The sequence below is a fragment of the Fukomys damarensis genome, unplaced genomic scaffold (genome assembly GCF_012274545.1).
Source record: "Fukomys damarensis isolate Sample0158 unplaced genomic scaffold, DMR_v1.0_HiC HiC_scaffold_27, whole genome shotgun sequence".
Classification (NCBI taxonomy): domain Eukaryota; kingdom Metazoa; phylum Chordata; class Mammalia; order Rodentia; family Bathyergidae; genus Fukomys; species Fukomys damarensis.
Genome location: NW_022900939.1, coordinates 12,198,970 through 12,217,815, shown reverse-complemented (window position 1 = coordinate 12,217,815; position 18,846 = coordinate 12,198,970). Strand labels below are relative to the sequence as shown.

The 18,846-nt window shown below is 35.0% G+C and overlaps 1 long non-coding RNA gene across 2 annotated transcripts; it reads right to left on the bottom strand.

Annotated features, from left to right (window-relative positions):
• Window positions 1–4,226: 4,226 nt before the first annotated feature.
• Window positions 4,227–11,029, bottom strand: LOC104854161. Of its 2 annotated transcripts, none has more exons than XR_778000.1 (3): window positions 10,905–11,029; window positions 8,763–8,864; window positions 4,227–4,534 (listed from the first exon to the last, which is right to left on the bottom strand). It is a non-coding gene; the product is annotated as an uncharacterized LOC104854161 (long non-coding RNA). The 2 variants fall into 2 exon arrangements; XR_777999.1 differs by lacking the exon at window positions 4,227–4,534 and adding an exon at window positions 6,875–7,227.
• Window positions 11,030–18,846: the final 7,817 nt, after the last annotated feature.

The window sequence follows — 18,846 nt, the reverse complement described above, 5'->3', positions numbered from 1 at the left end:
CTACTATAGGATTAAGAAAATTAGTGTTTCACAGGCCAAATCTGATTTACACCTGCTTTAATAAAAGGATTCTATTAAATATTTTTTCTTAAAAATTTTAGTGCTCCTTTTGGATATTTTTGGAGAATGCTATAATACAATGGTTCTGACAGTGACCATAGGGCCTAGAAAAGCTAAGATGCTTAACAACTAGGTTTTTACAGTTCCATTTACCACCTTCTCATCTACTACATAATGTACTACTTATCACTATGAAAAGATGACTCTAAAAGTTAGCAATTTAAAACTGTATCTTATATAGTTTCTGAATATCATAAAGTGAGGAGTGGCTCGGCTGAGATGCCCTGACAGGGCATCTCATGAAGCTGAAAATAATGTCTCAAAACACCATTTTCTGCTATGCCACTGGTGATATGCACTAATTCACTACGAGAAAGGGTTATACTATGCTGTGACCCTCAGGAGGCAAGGTACCCTGGTGCCGTGTTGGATGCTGGCTCTTATACATGATGACACAATCCATTGTAAAAAGACATTATAAATGATGAAGATTCTAATACCATGCTGACACATACAGATGTACAAGTGTTGAAATTTCCTTTCTTTCGAGGTACACAGAAAAAACAGTTAATTTTTGGAAAAGCATAATAATTCACCTTTATTAAACTAACTGGCATATCATATTTCTATGCTAGGTTTCACTAAATGTTATCCCAGGAACCAAAGTTGGCCCACTGCTTCATTATGCATATAAAATGTTTTTGGAACTCACAACTGTGCACATGTCTAGGACTATTCCTGTGCCACAGTAGTAGAGATGAGTAATTGTGAGGGTGACTACATAGCCTGCAAAGCCAACATATATTCTACCTGGCCTTTTCCAAAAAAGGTTTATGGTTCCTGGTCTATTCCATATATTGCCTGACATTCCACAGTTGGAATTTATTACTGAATAAACTTTGAACTATATAGCAATATGACCTAAACAATCAATCTCATTCTCCCTAGTACTATAAAAAAATACTCCTGGCTACAAAATATGTCACTTTCTAGGCACCCCCCCCTCTCCCTCCTTAATTTGTTTCAAAACCTAAGAACAATTAGTATTTCAATTTTTCAATGATTTACAAAGAGACTGAATTTTAAAATCAACAACAATAGAACCTGGCTTTAATCAAGATCCTCTATCCTTTTATTTCTAATAAGCTAGTATTATAACTATGAGATAAATTATCTGGTCTATAAGCTTTTTTTCAATGAACCTTAGATTATTTTGTGTAACGAGGAATTCAATTTGTCCATTTTACATATGCAATTTTACGTACCTAACTTATAACTAGCTTTTCAGTCCATAACATACACATAATCAACACTTTATAAATGAACATATATTGCTCGATTGCTTGGTGTATTGAATAGTTTCTAAACCACTTGATTCCTTTGTGAAAGAAATGGGATTATTAAAAAGTTATGTTTAAAATAAAGCTTACAGGACAGTGCTTCACATAGAAGTTTTTAAGATAGTTCTCTTGAATAATTTTTAAAAAATGTAATGTAATATATACCAATATACAAACTATTTCACAGGAATAAAATAATTCATTATTGATATTTACCTGAACCTCTAAAATTTTGATGATACTGACCACTGTGAAATAATTCAAACTCTAAACATTTCTACATTTTACATCTCCTTTGACATCAGGAAAGAATAATAGCAAATTCTAATTAAAAACAAATGGAAAAGAAATATTGACTCTTTCATTTTCACAGCTAAAATTTCCTCTGAATTTTAGTTCAGACTAACCACATAAAGCAAGATTCTTTCAGTGAAAAGGTGCTGGTTAAAAGCCAGGAAAACAAGATGCCATATTATAATATAGAATAAAACATAGAAAGACAAACTCTAAGTGTAATATTAGGGTAACGGGAATTCCTGTGCTATCAAATGGATAAGGATTAATTCTTCTAAGTCAGTGAGTTAAGCTAAAGTTTCACAATCTGTAATTAGAATGAAATTAATAACATGGATACTCTGAAAAACTTACAAGTCAAGTCATTTACTCAATGGGATAGAACTTTTTCTGCAGAAAGAGAATGTCGCAGTCACTGAAGCAGTTTGATAATTCAGATTCAAATAACGTGGTCATTACCTACATGGTTACAGACATTTTAATAGCAGCAATTTAACATTATTACAAAATTTTAAAGTTTATGCCATTCCATTTTATCTTCAAGGAAATGGAATAAAAAAGGGTATTTTGCTTAGATGCATATATCTTGTAATAATATAGCCACATTTCCGACTGAAACCATCTAATTCTAAATGAATTGGCTTCCCTCTGTCCAATTTAAGTCCTGAATATAGCGAAAGTGTCTCTTATCATGTTTCACAGGAAACAGTGATGAAGATGTTTTCAGAGTGTCATGTGCAAACGAAAATATAGTTTCAAATCGAGATAGAGAAATGTTCAAAATATTTTGACTCTATCAACCTGCACATAATCAAGTATCTGTATTTTTAAATGAGTGTTATTGATAATTCAAACTAATTTGTCTGTGCTAATTTGGCTTTGTTTCCACCAAATGTGGAGGGGTATTATTATGGAGGAAAGGCAGCCTTAGTTATATTTGGCTCTTAAATGGTAACTGTAGTATATTTGTAGTAACACAGAATCTAAAATGGCAAAATATATTTCAGAAGTAAAAGCTGAGTTTTCAGAATGTTTTATTTGATGGAATAGCTTTAAAATTGTTAAGTATTTGTCAAGAGAAAAAATTATGTTTTTCTCCAAGACATAAAAACAGACTTTTAGAAAGACTAATTAATTATGTCATTTTATTTGGTCAATATTCTCATTTATTACAAACATTTCTTGTTCTCCAGGAAATACTTCATTTTTAAAAATTTTCAGCTATCACAAAAAGTTTTTACTCATGTAGCTTGATGTAGTGTCCCATTCCTATAACCTCAGCAATATAGAAGCCTAAGGCAGAAAGATTTCATGTTCGAACCCAGTCTGTGTAGCATAACAACTAACAAGGGTGAGAGACTGTCTCAAAATAAAACAAGAATAAACAAGGCCTGGGGTTGTAGCTCAGTGAGAAGGCCCTGGGCTCCATCCATAGAACGTCCAGCCGGGATTATCCGTAGTATCTCCAAAAATATTAATTATGGAATACCATGTAATATTTTGAGAGATGCATACATTGTGCAATCTTGAAATCAAATTAAACAAACCTATTTCCTCAATTATTTCTTCTCTTGCTCAAGTTATTTAAAATCCTTTCCTCTGGCTTCTTTGAATATAATTTTTTTGTGGGGTACTGGGGATCGAACTCAGGTCCTTGTGCTTGTGAGGCAGGCAGCAGAACCACTGAGCTAAATCTCCAACCCTGAATATTCTGTTAGTATCTCGTCACCATACTGGGGAAGTTAGCCCTACAATTTGTTTATTTGTTCATTCATTGTGACTGTAATTAAACATCCAGCACCCACATTCCCTTATCATCCACCCCATTCCCCACAAGTACTGTGTGGCAAGTACTGTGTTGCTCTCAATTCCTACGAGATCAACTTAATAGATTGAAATAATGCATTGCCGTCTTTCCGTGCCCATTTTATTTGGTGTGACACAATGACCCAGTTGCGTGCACACTGTGATAAATGCAGGATTCCCTCTATTTGTGGTGGAATGGTATTCCACTTTTTATACGAACGCCTGTTTATGTACCCATCAATGGATGGGCACACGGATCTTTTCCCCTTTTTGTGAACAGTGCTGCAGTGAAGTTTGGCGGGTACATGTTCTGCAACACCCTGGCTTCATTTCCTTTATAGACAAACCAAGTTGTGAATTTGCTAGGTTATTTAGTAGTTCTGTTTTGAATTTTTGAGGAAATTCTGTGCTGTTTTTTGGATAACAAATGTGTTAATTACATCCCACCAAGAGAGTGTGAGGTTTCCTTCCTTATGCGCATCCACTCTAACCCTGATTTTTTTTTGTGTTTGTTTTTTTGATAGGAGCAGTGGTAACTGGAGTGAGATGATATCTCATCATAGTTTTTATTTGCATTTCCCCGGGGCTTAGTGATGGTGAGCACTCTTTCATGTACTTATTGGCCATCTATATGTCTTGTTTTGAAAAATGTCTATTTAGGACTACTGTTTAGGAGAATTATTTTTAACTGGATGATGATTGATGAGGATGATGATGATCCCTTTATTTACTTTTGTTGTTCAGTTTACTTTTTATACATTCTAGATTCCAACCTCTAGAAAGATTGGTTTGTAAATATTTTATCCCATTCTGTAGATTGCTTCTTCACTCTTGAATGTTTCCCGTGCTTTGTAGAATGCTTTTTAGTTTGGTGCAATCCTATTCATTGGCAGGCCCGATCTGGCCATGGCCTGGTGAATAAATATGTTGTTTAATTCCATGTTACAGTTTTAGCAGATACAAAAACAGCAGCCCTTGGCAAAAAATGCCGCTCCTTTCGATGATCAAAGACCAGATGCAGGCCGTTCGGACTCCTGGCAGATAGAACACAGAGCAAGCTGTTATGGAAAAGACAGTTTAGGCTACAAAGCACAGCACACCTTCCCACCACCAAGTCACTTGGTACTAAACATCCATACTTCTGTCTAGACTGCTGTAAGACCCCAGGCCATAAATATTTGCTCTGACCCCTGTACTGGACAGATGTGTCCGACCTGTGAAATCCCCAGCCTTGTCACCCTCAATCAAGCTGCACCCAGGAGAATAAAGTCTGTGCCTCCTGTTCTTCCACCAGCCTGCTTGAGTGATCTCATCCCTCTGCCTTTGGCACATTCCTTACTTGTTTTTTGTTGTTGTTTTTGTTTTTCTTAGTTGTTTTATATTTTGTTTCTGGGGTCTTATTTAAAATCCTTATCCATTTTATGTTATTGTTTATTTTATGCTTCTTTTTCCATCCATTTCATAGTTTCATGCCCTGCATTTAAATCACTGCACATTTTGAGTTTATTTTTGCAATCAATAAGAGTCGAGTACAATTTCATTTTTCTCAAAGTGGGTATCCATTTTTTCCAGCACTAATTATTAAAGAGACTGTCTTTTCAGAGAAGAGTTGGCTGTAGGTGCATTTGTTAATTTCTAGGTTATTTTGCTATTTGTCTATATGTTTCTTTTCTACAATTCTATACCATTTTTGATTCCTTTGATTTATAGAGTATTTCTTAAGTCAATTGGCACAGGGTTCTCATGTAGGAAAGCGAATTTTCTAAGTCTGCAGAATACTATTTTTAGATTCTTATATTAACAGGTAAGTTTTCCCATAAAAAACCCTGTGAAAGTTGAAAATATTTTCTTCCCATCGATAATGGAGTGCACGGTGAGTGCATGGGGGGATTACAGGTTTAGAAAACCATATTCACACACTGTGTCGATCCAAAAACTTTGTTAATTGCACTTTGCAATAATAGTTTTCCTTCTTTTCTCTTTTATTTATATCTAGATTCTATAAAACTTAGAATCTTCATATCCTAAGTTAAATGTTGTCTTTCCTATTTGATGTTAAACAGTCTGTTTTATTTTTGCTTTTGTTCATGTGCATGAAATTTCAGTGGGAATGAACCTTTATTGCTTAGTGACCTCTAGACTTGTTATTAAAATGGTACGTAGGATATGTCATGGAGTTTCAGATACCTTTAAAATTATCATTTGGCAAAATGTCCCTTTCTGTGAGGACGTAATTTCTTAAGGACAGATTTAAGGAAATGTGCTCTTTTAGGCAGTGATTACGAAACTCAAAAAAAGCTTGCCATCTTAAAAATGCAATATATCTTTTTGGAAGCATTAGACATTAATTAATGAATAAAAGGAAATTGCTCAGGCAGCAGATCACAAAGCTTATACAGATCAACAAAAAAAAAAGGAAGCGAAAAGAAAGCGAGAAAAATAAAATAGAAGAAAATAATTATTTTCAGTGAATTATTTGAATTATTTTGAATTTTTTTAGGAAGAATTATTATTCCCAACCTTGTAGATGTCACATACCCTTAGAAATTGAACAATGAATTCTAAGAGATAACAGAATTTAAGAGTAGGATTTTTTTGAGAGAGCTTCTGAGAGACAGGAAGGCTTTCAAAAGTGAGTTGTCACTGATGCTCTTTATCAGGGCTAATTCATACAGCAAAATCAAAATGTGGGTACAGAGTGGGTCATACAACTGTCTACTATAGGACTACAAGTATGGCCACTTATCTAATATTGATCCACAGGGAAACAAGTCACAGAGCAAGGGTTCATGGAAAGTATAAAAGGCATTTGGGGGAAGTAGTGGGTCTACCCATGTGATTGATGCCAATCTGGACTTTACTAGACCAGGTGATACCCATCACAGTACAATATCATGTTATTGTTTATCCCTCAGGGAGGCCTGGTCATTGCATCTTTACCTGAAGGTCTACCCTTCATCAGATATGCCTCCAGTCACAGTTTTGATGTGTTCTCATCTTTTACACTGGCTCTCTCAAAGGACTATCCCTATCTGACTACCTACTAATTTCTCTATTTTAAATGCCTATAATACTTTGCACTTAATGAAACTTTCCAGTAAAATCCTCTATGAAAGATTTTTTTTCTCTTATATTCTCTCCGGATAAAACACTGTTTTCAAGTTAATCCAGAGCATATTACATCTTGTAACTCCATGTTCCCATTTTTGCTTTCTCTTCAATCCACGCATCCAGCCTCTAACCTGCATAAAGCATATATTCAGCTCTAGGATTTCAATTTCCTTTCCGTCATGTCAAAGCATAATAAACTGTACCAATCCAAAGTAATCATTTGTGAAACTTTGTTTACTTTGACTTAATGAGTGCAATGGGGTAAATGCGGTTTGTCCTTCAGAGGTTCATGTGCTAGGATAATGATTTTAAGGTGGTAGAAATCTTTGATAGGAAGTGCCAATGGGCAGTGGTTACATCATGAGTGCTCTGCTCTCTGGAACGTATTAACCAATCTCAGGTGTGTGAATAGATTTGAAAGGAATGAGTTCGTTTCCAAGAGAAGACATTGGTGTAAGAAGAGTGAACGTGTATCCAGTCTCTTGCTTCCTTGGTACTATGTATACTCTTGCACACGGCTGGTTTCTCTTCTGCTTCTCCATGTGGTCCTGTAGCCAGGGGTCTCTCACCAGGAAGAGAGTGCCATGCTGCTCAGAGAATCCAGCTCTCAGAATCACTTCAGTTTGAAGTGTAAAGAAATCAAATAAGAAAGCAGCAAGTTATTTCAAAACACAGAAATGGAAGTTTCAGATGCCTCCAAAAAACTTAAGAAATTAAACATGTACTGGAGAGCACCAAAATCTGTGCAGTCTATTCAGAACATCAGGCTGACAACTGGAACTATCTTAACTACAAATTTTGCTATGGTTTTAATCTGAATAGTTGTCTGAATTTTAATATCTGGGATCACAAATCTTTACTTTATTCAGCTTTATTAGTTATTTTTCTTTCTCAAAGTATCGACTTCCATATGTTACCATTATTATGCTTTTTATATGAAATATTCATTCTTCATAGTCAGTTTCTGGAAATTGTCCTTGATATGAATAAACAGAGTGCAATCATTTCAACAGTTTATGATTCAAATTATGCTCCTAATAACAGTAAACAGATTTTACTAACTCCTTCCAATGACATATGCAACTTCCAGAATATAAGGTCATATTTTCAAATTTTATTTGTAATTGTCTGCAAGTGTGAGTGCAAGTTTTCCTGGGTACTTTTTACGGGCTCCCAGGAACTAGTCGGCTTATGTTTTGAGAGTGCAGTAATCACTTCCTCAGGGATGACCTCTACATCAAACTCACTTTGGGAGTTCATTTTCCTATATAAATGGAAAATTCCTAAGCACTAAAACTAAACCAAAAGAAACAAGAAGTTCAATATGCCAAATATTTGAGTATTTGATAGTCATTTTCAGTACTTTGACATAGCTCACCTTGTCAAAGATCAACACAGTCAGATGTTAGATGAAGTTGTAAAAAAAAACCATCTTTATTCATTAGCTAATGACTTCAAGGAAAAGATCTGAACTCTTTCCTAATCTGTGATTTGTGCACTGGTAATTTGGGTATTTTATAAGGTGAATAAGAATATGGGAAGTCAGAGACTCTGTCAATTCAGATAAGTGAGGAAATACCAAAGGTTATTGGTCAGTATAAATGTGATTGGGCCTGATGCTAGCTCGCAGTTGTTTAAGATAAGTTATTTAAAATCCTACTATCAAAACTGGGAGACATAGAGTAAGTCCTTTAAAATCCAAAGGTATTATTATGCTTGGGTTCCTGAAACAAATGCTCATGCGTCGTTAGAAATATATATATTTACAGCCATAGCTTTTTATGCTAAACATTCAAAGAAAGGCAGTTATGTATGGGTCCATTATGAGATACGTGTTGACAGTAGAAAATTTAAAAATAATTAATTTTTCTGTCAACCTCAAGCTTTCTAAGGCAGGCACCTGGAGGGGTCTAGGATCATCATAACACACAGCTTTGTGCTTCTCTAAGCCACTTAGCAGCTGAGTCAAGTCATTCAGTGCTGAGGTTTGGACATCAGCTTTGTATGAGAAGAGTTCAGCATTCCTTACCCAAAGACCTGGCCCTTGAGATGGGAAGTCGATTAGTGCCCCATTTATAAATGAATATTGACTAAGTGATGGTGTAAAGTATCGATCTGAAGCTAGGGCATGAGAGAAATTACTGCTTTCACCTTGTTCTTTTGAGTCAACTTGGAGGTGGATATTTCAGGGTAAGGGAAGCCAGTCCTGTCAGGTGACTTCAGTTCCCCCAACTTCAGCTCTTCCAGATGAAGCTGTGAAAAGGACAGATCCAGTGAAATGATCCCCAGAATGTCTCCTTAAAATTACTGACACACGCTCTTGGAGGTAATAAATAATTACTGTTACTTTAGTCACTTTAGTTTCGGATTAGTTTGTTGTGAAATAGCAGACAGCTAATACAAATGTACGTGGATTTTCTTCTTTTTTTATGGTAACTGGGATCAAACCCAAAGCCTCATATATGCGTGGCATGAAGTCTACCACTATAGACATTTTTAATGTTGTAAGACTTATACTACCAGTGGATATACCTGGTTTTATATGATGATGCCATCCTAATTTAAAAATAAATGATGATTTTATTACACTTTCTTTATGACTTTTACAATTTTCAATGTACATTTTACCCAAACCCATATAAAGCAGATACCAATGAAGTATTACTGTCTACAAGCAATTTTTGGAGGAAAATGCCTCCTTTAGCGATGGGGCTATGGAAGATCCATATTTTAACTACAGCATATAAATGTCTCGAAGCCTAGCAATTTCAAAGATATAGACCACAAATATGCAAATATGCATCCGTACACTTTTTATGGTTTCACAAATAACCTGCAAAATACTAAATAGAGAGTGATTTTTCCATTAAAAGTTGAAAAGCCAACAAATGGATATTAAGACCAAGTCAAGATATTACATATGATACATTACCAAGAGATCAGTCTTGAAAAATCTCTAATCTATGGTTGTGTGCATATCAACATACGCTGGCTCATTGGATAATTAAAGCCTCAGTACCTCCAGCAACAAAAATAACATTCATGAAAACGTATATCAATTAAAAAAGTAATTAGTTTTAAAAAACCTCAAAAATGAATACTAAATTTGCTGTCCTTATGTAGTTTAAATAATACATCACTATCTAATTTAATCCCTGTATAATTGAAATAATACATTGGGTATATGTAAAAAAGTCCATTGGATTCAATCCTGTTACTTTTACTTTGCACCTTTTAAAAGGGTTTTTAGAACCACTGGTAAGTGTTTTCGTAGTGCAAATGCACTTGGACTTGAAAATCCTGATTTTGTAGAAATTATCTGTGACCCAGGTTAGGAGAATACCTACTATCTTGTCTTCAGCTGTTTTCTTTCTCTCTCACTTGTAGCTTTAACATCAGTGCACCATCAAGTATTTCTCCCTTTCTGAATAGCTTGCAGAGAAGCCTAACCATTTCATGTCAGTAGACATGGTCTATGCTCAACCACCCCAGGCATACTCAACATTTCAGGAACAAACATGAAGACAAATCCTGGGCCTTGGGCCAGATGGCAGCAGTATTCCTACTCCAACCACACATGCTGTGAGGAATCTGAGGGCAGGTAGTCTAGTCTCTAACTTACCCCATCACAGACTGAACTAGAAGGAGTACATTCTCCCTACTTTACTTTTCTTATATGCATAACAAATATTATAACATCTATAATAGTATTTTAAAAATTATATGGGATATAAGTAAAAAATATAGAATACAGTAGGGTACTACTCAGGCTTTGTTGCTTTTCAATATTATTATATTGAATCTTTTCAGAGGTTACCTACATTTCATACTTGACTTGAGGATTCATAATTTAACAAAGTGAGAGTTTTTTGTTCAGATTTTTTGTAGACTATTTGCATTATAAAAATATTTACCTGAACTGGGCATGGAACTGCATGCTTGTAATCCCAGCACTCAGGAGGCTGAGGCAGGAGAATCACTGTAAGTTAGAGACCAGCCTGGGCTACATAGTTAGGTCCAGGTCAGTCTCAACTACATAATGAGACCCTGTCTCAGAAAACCAAAATAACAATAATAATAATAATAATAACAATAATAATAATAATAACCTGAAAGTATAAAACATTGAAATTCATGGACTTCTCCCTTCTATGAAAAATCAAAATATTTATAAATAATTAAATATTTCTTGCTGCAATTCACTTTGGCTCTAATTTCAACCATTGAAAATTTGGAGAGATTATTTCCAGTGCTCAGCAGTATGCATTACAATCAACTAAGGAATTATAATACCTTAAGTAAAGGGTCCAAATTTAGTGACACTTATGGAAAAGTTATTAAGATTAATACTCCTGCTCCTACAGTAGGGTGATCCAGGAACTCAGAGTACCTAATATTATGCATATTCCTCGCTTCTTTGGAACTTTTGTTCACATTCCTTTGAGTAGTTTCTCCATCTAGTCATAGTTGCATACTATGATGCATTTCATTCTGTCACACGAGTAGGGGGTTTCCGCCAGCGTTCTGAGAACTTCCGGGCGTGGCAGTTCCTGCTCTAGGCACAGGCAGAAATCCCACTGGAAGCCAGTGCACTGCTTCCCCTTCTCATAAACTCCTAAGTCTATGGGTTGTTTGACCCACGAGTCTTTTATTTCGTTGATTCTGGCATCAGGATGTATGTTCCTCCCTTTCTTCCAGTTCCCTGCGTTTTTAGTTGATTCTCTGAGTATCCCCAAGGTGACTCCTCCTCAGTTCAGCAGTGTTGGCAATTCTTGTCCATTTCAGCTTGCGCGATGACTTTAATTGCATGATTTCCCCCTAGTTACATTTCATATGATTCCCATAAATGTGATAGAAGGGTGACATATGGATAATTATTCACATTCCTTTCTCTGTGTTTTCAATTGGTGTTTTTTGCTCATATGTGAATTTTTTGTTCACACATAAAATTATAAATTTAATGTCAGATTTTAATGATTTTGTTACTTTTGCTTTCAATATTTATATATTTGCACTACTAATTCAGTCAAGCTTGCTTTAAATACTCTATGGGTCTGAACAAGTTTTCTCCTCAAAAAAAAAATATATATCAAAATTTTATACTCCTTTTACTAAGAGATGGAGTCTTCGGGTGGTGATTAGATTGGTAAAATAGAGCTCTAAGGAATGCATCTTTATTAAAAATACTTCACAGAGTTGTATGACTCCTTTCCACCATTAGACACAACAAGAAGAAAAGCAGGCCCTCACTAGACACCAAATCTCACAGTTCTTCCTACCTGGGATTTCCAGCAACTAGAACTACAAGAAATCAAATTATGATGTTTGCAGGATACTAATCGGTGATAATTTGTTATGCTGGCCCAAATAGTTCAAGGCCAATGCCAGATTCTGCTGGATAGCTATATACATATCCTGATTATTTCACTACCCTCTGAGGGTAAAGTCTTGAGGAATGACAGTGAGTTCTTTCTCACAAGAAATTATGATCTCCTGAATGGAATCTCTCAGCTATTTCCTTTAGACTTTATCTCCCAGTGGAGTCCCCAAATTTAGTCATTGACTCAGATTGAGCAAGTAAAAGAGGAGTAGGTAATGAAGGTTTAGGACAGCAAGGAAAGATACTCTGTGGAGAATAATGATTTATTTTTATGCAATTCATGAAAGAGAGTACCTGTTTTAACTGGAAGATTAGAAAGTATATATCAATTTTAGAAAGATACATAGATTTGCCTTCCATTCACTGAAAAATATTTTAGTGGCTATTCCATGCCTCGTACCGAAAAACATGGAGCTTTAACATGTTAGAATATGTCTTTTGTCTCAAGCTTGGATGGCACATTCAATTTTTAATTTTTTAGCTATTTATTTATTCATTGATGCACACATCCATTCACTGTGTGGTCAGGCTCACTATTTTTAATGGTTTTGGGGGAAAGTAAATATGACAGTGAAACTGCTTTAGTGAATGGATGATTAACATTCTCTTCTGAACAAGTCTGAATTAAATGCCTTAATGTAATTCTATAATATTTTGAAATTGTTTGGTAGAATTTGTTTCAGGGCCAGGGGTGTAGCTCAGTGGCGCTGCAGGTGCCTGGCAAGTGCAAGGTCCTGAGTTTGATTCTCAGTACTTGGGGGAGAATTAGTTTCTATTGATATTGTGCATCCAAGAAGTAGTTTCTCTTTGTTAATGAAAAGTATTAACAATGATGGTTAATCTTTGTTAAGCAACTGACCCTTCAGGTTCTATATTATTAGTATCAGATTTAGTCATTTATCAAGTCATATCTACCAAAGCTGACTTCTGAGTTAGTAAAGTGGCTAGAGCTTTGTAATTAGAAGAGTGGATTTGTTTTGTTTTGTTTTGTTTTTTTAATAGAATGGGAGAGAAAGCCAGAGTGTGTAGATTAAGATGGGGTAAAGTATAGGTAGACTTGGGAAGGTATGAGGACCAACCATTGTAATACAGAAAAAGGAAAATAAAATATTGAGAGAACGATTTATTTTGTTTGGACAACAATTATTTTGTTTGGACAACAAAATAATGATTTTTCCCATTAACCAAGAGAGATTAGAATGGTTGTTAGGATGGAGGTGAAAATTACTGACTACATCTTGAATTTGGAAAATTTGAATTTCATGAATTATAACCAGCTAATGCAGTGGACATTCCATCCTGGAAAGTGGCTCATACAACTTGGTCAAGAACAGAAACTTTTTAAAATCTTTAGTATGTACAATTGTTAAAAAGTAAAGTTAAATGGATTGCATAATAAAATTGTTAAACGTATGTTTATATAAATATATATACTTACCTAAAACAGTAAGAGAAACATTCTTGATAATATAGATATACACATTATTTTAATGATTGTGCAAATGTACCAGAGAAACTATGATATGGGAGACATAAATGAAAAATATAGACTCAATATTTTCATAATTCTTTTTCACTAGGATCTTGCTTTGCTTAGTGCTTTAGTCTTCCATTAAATAAGTAATTTGATCAACATGATTCCTAAATGGATGTAAAAATATTTCATGTTCAACAGAGGCAAAATAAAATATTCCCTGAGTTCATTGTGATTTTTCCAAAAAGATTTCCAAAGATCATTCATATAGTACACAGTTTTAAATGCACTCATTTTGTCACCTTGATTTTACTTAAGAAGGAATTTGGCATGTGAAGTTATCGCTAGTATTTTTTAGCAAATACCAAGCTAAGCAATCTAGAAACTACTTTAGAAAAAAGGAATGTCTAATTCAATTGGAAATATTCAAGAGAGGACAAATTACTATTTACCATCAAAAGTAGATGCATTTTCTTCCAGTAATTCCTATTTATTCTTCTTTGAATATATCTATTTCAGATAGGAATTATTTTATCTTATGTCACAACCTTTCTCAAGGTACCATATTTCCTTTGACTTATTGAAATCCCCCCCGAATATTCTTCACAATTCTTCCTTTGCACCCCAGTCTGGTGTCTATTGAGTGGCCAAAGAGTTCTTTGCAAAGTACAAAGGGTCCTTTTGGTCTGTAACTTGTACCCTCAGTAAGATTTTGGCCATTCTTTTAAGATTGTGGTGTATATTATTATTCTCTTCATTTTGTTATGAAAGTTTCTTTCATTTTTTTCATACAAGTAAGAAGAGTACATTTTTATATTTTCTTTATTTCTCTCTCCACATGTATTACATTAAAACAAAAAAGAAATGTTTCAAAATATAAAAAGGTTAGTGTCATATTCTATTCAAAGCTCCTCTAAAGCTAAGAACTACCCCAGTCTATGAGGTCCTTCATAGTTATGGTCATTACTGTTTGCATCCTTTATTCCACCATCACAGTTACTTCTATTCCTTAAACAAACTCTAGGACCAGGGCCTTTTTATTTCCAATCCCGCCTTCATAGGGCATTTTTTTCTCAAGAACTCATCCTGTCCTACTGCCTTTTCTCCTTTCTTATCTTACAGTTTTCTAGAGCATTCACCATCATATGATATACAATATATCTTATTTATACTTATTCATTTAACAGCTTTATTCATATACCATAAGGTTTACTCAGCTAAGCGATATACGTCGGAGTAATTGGTATTTTTACTGAGTTTTTCAATCTATCTCTACAACACAATTTTAGAACATTTCGAAAACTCTCTTTAGCCAGGTGAGGTGGCATGTGCCTTTAATCCCAGCACTCAAGAGGCTGAGACAGGAGGAGTGCTGCGAGTTTGAGACCAGCCTGAGCTACTTACTGAGTACTACTATGCATAGTGAAACTCTATCTGAACTCCCCCCCAAAAAAACAAAACCCTCTTTATTAAGAGATACTGTCCACTCTTTCTTCCCATTCCTAGTTAACCATTAGTCTGGCTTAGTCCCTATAAATTTAAATTTTCTAGATATATGGTAAAATTTTTTTCTAGAGATAAGGTATTTAAATGGTGAAGTCTTTTTAAACTGGATTATTTACTCATGTTTGAAAACAAATTTTATTCGTAAAGAATATCATATATATTTGTATACATAATTTTATTTCTTTGTGCATTGGGTAATGCTCATTTGGCTTTCATTTACTTTTTGTTGTTATGAACATTGGTGATGTAATATTTGTATACATGTTTTTGAGTGGGTATCGTAATAAATATTTTATTTGTTTACTTATGTGTCACTTTCCTTCATCACTAAGAATTAGGCCCATGAGGAGAGATGTTTATCAGGTTTATTTCATCTTTTAACTTGCAAGCAGAGCCTGGGATTCAGCTCAGTGGTTTTGCTGCTGTTTCACAAGTGCAGGGGCCTGAGTTTGGTCCCCAGTACCAAAAAAAAAAAAAAAAAAAAAAAAGAAAAGAAAAAAAACTTTTAAGCAAGCAGAATGCTAAAGTTGGGGAGTCCCTGAGGCTTCATCCAGATTTCAGAAGAAGTCCTCGGAAGTCTGGCTTTGCGCCCCTGAGAGGGGTATGAGAAACTGTCTAAGCAAAAGCAAATGTGCAGTGGAAACTTTTAAAAGGTGAAAAGGGTAGGAACATGGAACATCGCTGAGAAAAGACGCAGGCAGTGGGCAAAGCCACACCTTAAAGAGAAGCTATGAGGGCAGCAACTGGCTGGGCTGTAAGGGCGCTTTGGGGTGAGTATCTTGTCCCAACAACTTGTGCGACATGCCTGGTATGTTTCAGAACTTAATGTTTGCTTTTCTGGTTTTTATCTTCCCTTGATTTATTTATTTATATCCTTCCATTCTTCTGTTTTGGAACAGAAATGTTTACCCATGCCAACATACATCGGCAGTGTTAAACTTTCTTTTCGATTTTTGCAAGGGTTCATGGCTAGGTGCTTGCCTTGAGTCTCAGAATATACCTTGCACTTGGACACTATAGCAATGTTAGAATTGTTAAAATTTCCGAGACTCTTATTTCTGGACTAAATGCACTTTGCATAAGGAGATGTATATGAGTATTTGGGGTACTAGGGGCAGGAACCTGTGATTTGGATCTGTGAAATTCCCCCAAAGCTCCAATGTCTTGGAAGTGGGGAGTCTGAAACTGCTACAACTGACTTGCAGTTGAGAAGTGGGCTTGGTTAGAAGAAGCAGATTTGGGGGAGAATTCCTGGAAAGGCATATTTCCCTCCCTGGATCCTCTATTCTCTTTGCTTTTTTACCATCACATAAGCAGCTTCCCTCTGCCTACCCTTTTCTATCACATGATTTTTGTGTTTCCCACCATTGAAAAATGAACTGAAACTTCTAAACCTTGGACCTCAAATAGACTCTCATCCTTTAAGTTGTAAATGTTGGATATTTTGCCTCAGGGAAGAAGAAAGTGACCAAGACAGAAAGGTAAAGTGGGAACAAACTTGATCCTCTCACCATTTGTTAAGGTCTATAAACCCAGTAGTGAGGGTCCAGCCCTCAAGGCCTAGTCATTTCCTAAAAGGCCTCATCTTTTAAAATCATTGTAATGGTCAATAAATAACAACATAAGTTTGGGGATAAGCACAGACTTTCAGTCATGAAAATCGTCATTTGGAATGTGAATATACAGTCTAAATTCCCTTAATGAACTTGTTCAAAATTATATATCTAAGAAAATGCCAGATTTGGAGGCCCATGGTTTCTAGCTCTAACATATACACTTCGTATTTATTCATTTCGTTTTATTTGTTTGTTTTGTTTTGTTTCGGGACAGTGTCCCACTATGTAACGCAGACTGCTCTGGAACTCACTGTGTATCCCAGGCTGGTCTTGAACTTGCAGGGATCCTCTTGCCTCAGCCTCTTGAGTGCTGGGATTGCAGTCTGCACCACCACGCCCAGTTTACACTTAGTATTTAGATAAACCACATTGGTAGACATCATATCATATCTGGGCAAGCAAATATTAGTAGATACTTTTGGTTCTTCTTTTTCAGATTGCCCTATTGCTTTTAGTTTTACAGTTCAAAGAATCAAACCCAGGGCCTCACACATTCTATGCAAGTACAAAAAAAATTAAGCTATACTCCTCACCCTCCAATTTCCCCTTAGATATCTGCATTTTTTGGGGGGATAGGGTAGCGGGGATCGAACTCAGGACCTTGCACTTATGAGGCAGGCATGGTGCCCCTGAGCTAAACCCCTGGCCCAGATATTCGCATCTTTACTTGGCAAATTTATGGACCCTTACAGCATAATGTTAATGATTACTGTGGTTTTATCATTGAAAATTTCTCAGTTACATGCTATTTATGAGGACAATTGACATAAATACTTTCTTTGATAGTCCATTGACCTATCAGACCCAGCATGTTAAAAACCAAATTTATCATCTTTTATTCAGTGTATCTCTCTTCTCCAGTGTCTCTTTTATTTTTAATAACTAATGTCAGGAACAGTGTATGTGTCCAAATCAGAATACTGAGTAAAATGTTTGTCCTCTTCTTTCTTACCAGTTCTTTCAAAATTTTATCTAAGCCTGTTCCATACCTTCTACTTTTTCAGTGATTATATTTATGACTATTCATCATACAGTAAACTCTAGACTTTTTAAAAGTTGGCCTAATATAGCAACTACATTTCCAGTTTCTAATCAGTATAACCTCTAATTCATCTGCAATATGTCAAAAATAATAATATTTTGACTCATCCTAATGATATTTTGCTTTAAATATTTCCAGCTCAAGTCTACATTTCACTTTCCAGCCCTATCTCAAGACTTATTGCTATTTATGATGTTTACCTTAGTAAATTATATGAGATTCATTCAAATGTGAATCTAAGGACTATTATTTGACACAGAGTAATTTCACTGACTCATAATGTACATCTTACCAAAATCTTAACTTGAACACTAAGGCCAAGTAGGATTTCCATAGAAACCAAATCATGACTTTGGCTGGAATAAAAGGCACTTTGAAATGTAACTCGTATCCTTACACAGTGTAGAATTCAATCACCTTTCTCAAACTCACACTATCGGACTTTATTTTTATCTGATTTTTGTTTAATAAGCTATAGATCCATTGAGACTAGATACCTCAGATGATTCAATTTTCTATATTTTATGTTTACATAATAATACCTGTCATGTCATTAGTCAAAATTATAATGTTTGTTATAGGAAATTAATGTTGATCCACACAGACATTGAGAAATACACAGGTGCTATGAAGAGAAATTCTTTGTTTCCTCCATGATGAGAAAATAAGGCAAGGGTATAAAAACAAACTTCATTATCTGTTTTCTGCTGCAAAATAACAAAATGTTTGTAATTGCTGCATAAAGACACAACACTAACAAAATACCATTGTTTCTTGTCATGTATCAACAACATTTATGTACTGTATTTTTATTTTTTTAACTTTTACGTACTTCAAATGAAGGCATTTTTGTTTGATATCTGGTCTTTGGAAATAGTACTGCTTGCGCAAATATTCAATGACTTATTAAGGCAATAGAGATGCACAGTCATTTTATTTCTAGAAGCTCTGGAAAACATACACTAAAATAGAAACTGTAGAGTTAATCAAGCATCCCAAAGCAGGGCTAAGCTAGTTTGATAATTGCATCAAAGGCAATCATCAAATTGTAGAATTGTTCGTACAAGAGTAACAGTGTTTCTATCATTATGAAAAATAACTTGTATAGATTACATACCAATGAAACACCTTCAATATTTATAAAATGTCACTGAAAATTAATGAGATGCATGTTCTTTGTAACATTGCACAATTGGAATACAAATTGTGCCTTTTTG